The following is a 6,855-nucleotide window of genomic DNA, read 5'->3' as shown; positions in this document are numbered from 1 at the left end:
GACCCATCCTGGGATTCCACGGGGCCAGAGGATGTGGGTTTGGGACCGGGGAGAGGCTCGGAGGAGACATTTGGGAAGAGTCCGTCCTGGAAGTGCACGCTCGAGGGTGGTGAAGGGAAATGTGTACAATTCCAGCATTTCCTCACCGTTTCCCCCTTCCCTCACTGCCCATGGGGACCCTGGAGGGGAAGAGGCACAAGAGCCTCCATAAGGGACAGGCTCATCCTGAGGGAACGTGTGGGCTGCCCAGCCAGGCAGTGCCTGGTTACACATAAAGTGATTTTATCCATCATGGAAATGTCAGCAGAGGCTTTGTGGAACTGCTGCGATACTTATAAACCAAATAAAGTTGGTCAGCTTTCAAAATAAAATGCAAGGTTTGATCATTAGCTCTGAATAAAAGTTAATAAACACATTGGTTTGGGTTTTTAAACAAGTTAACAGATGCATAGTAAGCCATGATTTCTTATTAAAAGGCTAAACCCATAATTCCCTGTAACTGAAATACAGACTCATGGCCTGAATTGGAAGGGCCCTTAAAGATTATCCAGTTCCAACCCCCTGCCATGAGCAGGGACACCTTCCACTATCCCAAGTTGCTCTGAGCCCTGTCCAACCTGGCCTTGAACACTTCCAGGTATGACCCCCATTTCACCTCTCCCACAAATTTAGGTGTCAGTAACCTAGTAATTTTTGTGTTAAAGGTTATTAGGTTATTTCCCAACAACCTCAATTAAGAAAAAAAACCTCACAAAAATCCATGTGACAGAACAACATGAGATCATCTCGCAAATCAGGGTTATTAATTAGCTGCCTCACATGAGCAGATGTAAAACCCAAAAGTCAGACTTGCTTTCAAAGAACAAGTACCCTGGTGGTAAAACCACAAGCTTGGGATGTGGGAAACCCTGAACCCACATAGCCACAGCTGGGATCAGAAGAGTATCCGGAAAGCAGCTGTTGTTGGCAGAACCTTCTCCATGAAAACTTCAGGTCATGATGACAGCTTGGGCTGTCCTATCTCCATATGATCTCAAGGAAATGCGCAAACAATCCTTTTGCATGTCGTGTAGAAGGAAAATGATTTGTTAGGATTCTGGAAAAAGCAGAACGCAAAGCTGCTTTTTTTGTGCCCAGATTTTGTTTATAAATATCTATTATGAAATTGCTTTTTGCTGTCTTTGCATGTAATTTAGAAATATCTTCTCGTGCTCATGTGCAGAGTGGTTTGAAAACAAGACCAAATAAATGAGCTGATCAAGAACGTTAAGTGCCAGCCCATTCACTGCATTGATATGAAAGCTGGTGATAGTCAGCACAAGTGATGCAAAACCTCTTAGATTCTGTGCAAGTTTTTTTCTATGAGTTACCAACTTCATTTTAGTGATTGTTGCTTCACTGTGATTTGCACAGAGAATTCTGAACATGTGCAACACGATGCACACCCTCAAATCCCAGAACACTTCAGCATGCTGGAGCTAAATACTTCTGTTAAGTTAAAGCATATTTTCAATTCAAAGGTTTCTTCACAATGGCATTAAAATAGTCCAGTCCCTGTCTTCTGGATCCTCCATGGATATGGAACATTGAGGGCAACGCCAGTCACAGCTCCTTACTCCAACAAGATGCCTCCCTTATGATATCAAGCACCAGGCCAAGTATAATCCCACATTTACGGTACTCAGATTTGCCCATTCCGAAACATGATACAATGAATTCAGTAACATTTTCACTTCGAGAATATAGGAGCATTCCTCACCTGTCAAGAGTTGCGGGCTGGGGTGGCAGGACACGTAAAATTCAGCTCCAGCCTGGGGGTAAATAGTAAGATTTCCCTGTTAACAGAGAGCATCAGACAAGCTGGGACAAGAGTTAATTTTCCTGTGGCTTTTCCTGGCACTGAACTCTATGCAAAGCAGATGCAAAGCCAGTGTAGTGTTACCACAGAAAGGTAAGTTTTGTGCAACTTCAGGTTTGCCTGCTGAGAATTAGGAATATTAGTAAAGGGTTGGTTTTTTTTTTAGATAGGCCAAGGGTGGTAGTGATACCCACATTGCCAGACATGCACCAGCATGGATTCAGTCCTGGCCAAGCAGTGATGCTTCCCTCGGTTTAACCAGAAGTCATTTGGGATCTACCAGCCTTCAGGTTTTACCCTGCCTCTTCTCCCCCCAGGAAAACTAAAACTTTTAAGGAAGTCCTGCCAACTTCCTTCTGCTGCTCTCTTGTTGAGATCACCTACAGAAGATTTTTCATTTTAAGTTCTATTTAGAACAGTACAAATGTGCTTGCAATTTTTCATCTGCTGACACAGCAGGATACAATTATATTCCCCAAGACTTTTAACTCACTAACTCTACTCTAAAGACAGGATCTACAAGACATTTATAGGACAGCATACAGTGAACTTACATATATAAATATTTGCATCCATAGATAAATATCTCTACATGTGCAATTCAGAATATGTGAGTTTATATTAAAATAAAGGCTATAGTTCTCATGGGATGGTGACTTTCATGCCCTGTCAAATTTCCTGTAGCTGTCTGGGGCGCTCCAGTAATGTTACATGTATAGGTTGAAGTTTAACAAAGCTGAACTCACCCAGAATATGAACACAGCATGTATGGGCTCACGCTAAATGTGAACGTAGTTTGCCCCATCATTGCAAATCTTTTTCAAATTGTCTGATGGACCCCAAAAGATCCACAAACCCTAAACCAAAAATTACTTTTCAAACCCTCAGGTACATGAAGCACAAGTCTAGGTCCTGCTTCTTTGGCTTCAGTGGCAACTTGGTTTGCCATTACCCACTTCAAGCACAAGAGTAGCATGCAGTCCTGCAAACCTTCCTTCTTTTTTTAAACATGTAGGCACTAAAGGAAACACAGCTAATGTATTTTTCTGCAATAACGTTAGATTTGGCTTGAAAATAGCATGCTAAGATACATGGTATTTGTCAAAGGTTTGACTTTTGGTTTAATTCAGATGTCTCTGACTTTTTGAATATAGTTCTCTACTAAAAATGGGGTGAGGAGAAAGGAACAGTTCAACTGTGAACTATTCTTTACAAAACTGGATGCTTTTGCCATCCCACTAATGTCATCTGGCATTAATTAACATAGCATTGCTCTAATTATATTGTCAGCATACAGCCACCAAATTAAAATACAAAAAGAATCATTAAAATTTCCCAATTTAGCTTCGGCATTTCTTTTGAAGCATGATTTTTCAACTTTTGTGTATGTAGGAAACCATCCAAAGCCCACTGAAGTTAATGGGCTTCATCCCAATAGGGCCTAGAAATGTTTGGAAAAATCATTGGAGTGTCCAAATTGCATCTCCAAACCAAGAGATTCGATGCCTCTTTTCTGTTGTTGGCACCAGCAGCTCAGCACCCAAAACTGAGGGTGCAGGGCTGGTGGGTCCCTCAGGGGAGTGAGGACCATATTGTGGGGAGGAAAAGAGGGCATTAGGCACAGTGGAAGTCTACCATCCCTCTGCTCCCTAAAAGGAAGACTAGGAAGAAGGACTTAAGTAGATCTCTCCTGCCTGAGACAGCGTGGAACAGCCCGGGGGCTGCAGCATAACATGTCTCCATCCCAGGTTTGTGTGTCACACCAGGATCAGCTGCTCCCTGACACTCTCCTCGTGAGTTTTGGAGCTCTTTCTTCCAGTGAGGAGGGCTGTGGAGGAGAACTGGTGCCTTGGCAGAGTGTGTGCTCTCAGGCAGGGCTCAGAGGCCTTGAACAAACACTTGGGTTCCAGCTAAGTCCACCCTGCCTCAAAGTACCCTGTCTGTAGGTGAGAGGAATCCGTGTGTGAGGCTGATCCAGGCTGAGGGTGAGCCCAAAGTAAAACACTGGTTTGATTTTGCCTTTTTGCATGTCCTAGAGCTCAGTCCCGCTCTCAGTGTATGGCATTGCTGCCAGTTGTTTGTGCCTGGCCTTACACATTAGCACTGACTGCCCTTCAGCATCATTGGCCTCAGCATGCATCCCTTGGCATTACTAAAATCTTTGGGATCTAGCTGATTTCTACCCCACCAAGAGCTTCACCTCTCTGGAATTGGGAAAAACTATACATCGCCCTGAGATGATCAGAAACACATGGAAAAATATTAAAATGGTTCATAAAGAGAAGGAAAAAAAGAAATATTTTCTTTCCAAGTCTTTTACTGCTGAATTTTTACTTCAGGGGAAAAAAAAGAAGATGCTTGTCAGCACTTTGGAAACGACATTCTTTTTTCCACCTCAACAGTCCTTTGCCTATTTTGCCTAGACCTGTTAAGCCGAGCATGTTGCTACAGCTCAGGACAATGCATGGAGAGCTAATATTTTTCAAAGAAATAAAAAACTTTCCAGAAGCAGTAGCAGCTCATGTTTTTCTTGGACAGGATGCATTTCCCTAGCTCCCCTGGGAAACTCGAAGCAGAATCCCAGGGTAGCCCTTCTCACTGACTGCTGTGCTTGGGCGTCAGCTGTTTGGGGAGTATGAAGCAGACTGGGAAAATCAGCCTCCAGAGATGCTGGACAACTTGAAGACTTAGGGAAGGCTGGGAGCTTCTGATCCCAGTGATCCACAGACCTCTCAGAGCTTGGAGCCTGAAAAGCCAAGGCACCCAGGCTTGCAGTTCAGGGAGCTAAGTGCCTGGCGGCTTTGGAGCAAGCAAGTAGTTTAAATTGAAATCACTAGTTCCACACAGAAAATTCCAGGTGGCAAATCCGTGTTTCTCCATCAAGGCCATCATCTGGATGCAGCTGTTTGCCATCAGAAGGCTGGTCAGCACAGGGCTGTGTTAATTCCTGCTGGGAGCCCTGCATGCAGAGGGCAAGGAGCATGCTGGGCTCATCTTATGTGGCCTTTCCCATGGAAAATGGGCTGCTGCCACTTCCATGAAGATGTGGTGTCTTCATGCTGTGGTACCTTCATGACCTGTCAATGATTCTCATTCACTGCTGTCCCAAAGGCTAAAAGATGGCCCATGGAATGGTATTTTTGGCCTGTCCCAATAATGCAAAACTGGATTCCCTGTGCCCTGTGACTTCTGTGTTCGTGCACACCAGTGGCAGAATCTGTGTGGGCAGGGCACATAAGCAAGGCCACTAAATAGAAGTGGTGGGATTTTACACAGGGAGAGGGGCAAGGATACACCCACGTTCCCAGTCATGGGGAGCTTAAAACACATCTGGTGTCTGAGCAGATCATTCTGTGAACTGAAACTAAGTTTGAATATACAAATTTTGTGCTCATTCCTCTTGGTTATGTAGCATATTCTAGTAAGTGGTAAATGGTCTGGGACAACACCTGTAGCCAGACCCTCCACCAGCATAAAGGAGTGAAGTGTGAGTAGAGTGATACGAATGAACCCTCTTGCAGCCAGGTTTGGGCTTCACAAGGTTATATTTGGAACTAAGTTTTGGAACTCAAATGTGTGGCCAGAGGGAGAGAGGATCCTGCCATCCCTGCAGTGGGAGACAGGGATGTGTAACTAGGACAGAACCTCTGGTGAGCTGAACAGTTCATTCCTGTTGCTGCCCTGGCACAAGGAGGCATTGGACAGTGGTTGCTTCTGGGTATGGCCAGTGCCAACCAGATTGATCATCTGTATCCCAAATAACCGAGGTCTTCCTTGGCACAGCAGCTTCCACACACTGCCAGAGCCGTGGGCAAAGAAAAAGAGGACAACACTACTCCTGCCTCTTCCCATCCTGGTCTGCTGTCCTCACTCTACACCTGGGGCCAGCCTAAATAAATTATATGTGTTAATATGTATTTTATATCAACCTAAAAATTTGGCTTTGTTCTTAGTTTATGCTTTTGGTTGTTACCACAATACAAGCAATAATAACTTAAAAAACACAGGAAGAAGCAATGCCTGTCTGCAGCAGCAGCAGTTTGGTTACCTGCTTCCTCACACACTCCAGGGCTAGAATTTCAAGAAAAGCTCACTGTACTCGAGATTGCAGGTCCTGCCTGCTTTGCCATGCAGTAATTCAGTTTTCATTAGGCTTCATTTCAGGAGACTCCACTGTCCATTCAGCAGCTTACACATGCAGAACTTTCTGGGAGTGGCTGCATTTACTCCAGAGTTTGAATTAGAATAAATGACAGCAAAAAGTGTCTAATGGGGGTGAATAAGTCCACAACAGTGTGCAGCGCTAGGAAATGCATCTGGAAGCACTGCAAGAATCATCCTAGAATCTTAAGATCACATAATGGTTTGGGTTGGAAGGAACTTTAAGGCTCATCCAGTTCCACTCCATGCCATGGGCAAGGACACCTTTCACCAGACCAGGTTGCTCCGAGCCCTGTCCAACCTGGCCTGGAACACTTCCAAGGATGGGGCATGTGAACACAGTGGGAAGTATTGCTGAGCTGTAACACCTTTAGATGGTTCCAAAAAGAAAAGAAACTTCTGTTTAATCCTGGTGTCAGGATTTTTAGGATTGCTTGCTCCTGCAGAGGCAGCTAAATAGATCCTGACACAGAATACCAGGGAAGGAAATGTACATGTTTATTTTGGAGTGTTTGGATCACTGGATAGAAAACCTATAGGAAAATGGAAAACATGCAGCAGTAATTTATTTCTAAAGGGATGGGGGAGAAGAGTAAAGGAAATTCCCTCACAGGCTGCTTGGAGCCAGGTTTTCAGCTGGTGTAAATCTGAGGCTAGGTTAAAATTATTGGAAGCAGCTCGTGTCCTATACCAATAGAAAGCAATACAGCAGTGGTGACTTGAGGCCCTGAGGAGCTGGCATTACCAGAATCCTGTATCAGGGTCTGCCCAGGGTTCTGTGCTGGGATCAGATCCAGCTCCCATCCGGAGCGGAGCTGTGGAGACAGGTGGGGGTC

This window comes from Coloeus monedula, assembly GCF_965178545.1.
Source record: "Coloeus monedula genome assembly, chromosome: 4".
In the NCBI taxonomy this organism is placed as follows: Eukaryota; Metazoa; Chordata; class Aves; order Passeriformes; family Corvidae; genus Coloeus; species Coloeus monedula.
The sequence above is the reverse complement of the archived record's forward strand: the minus strand, read 5'-3'. Positions refer to the sequence as shown.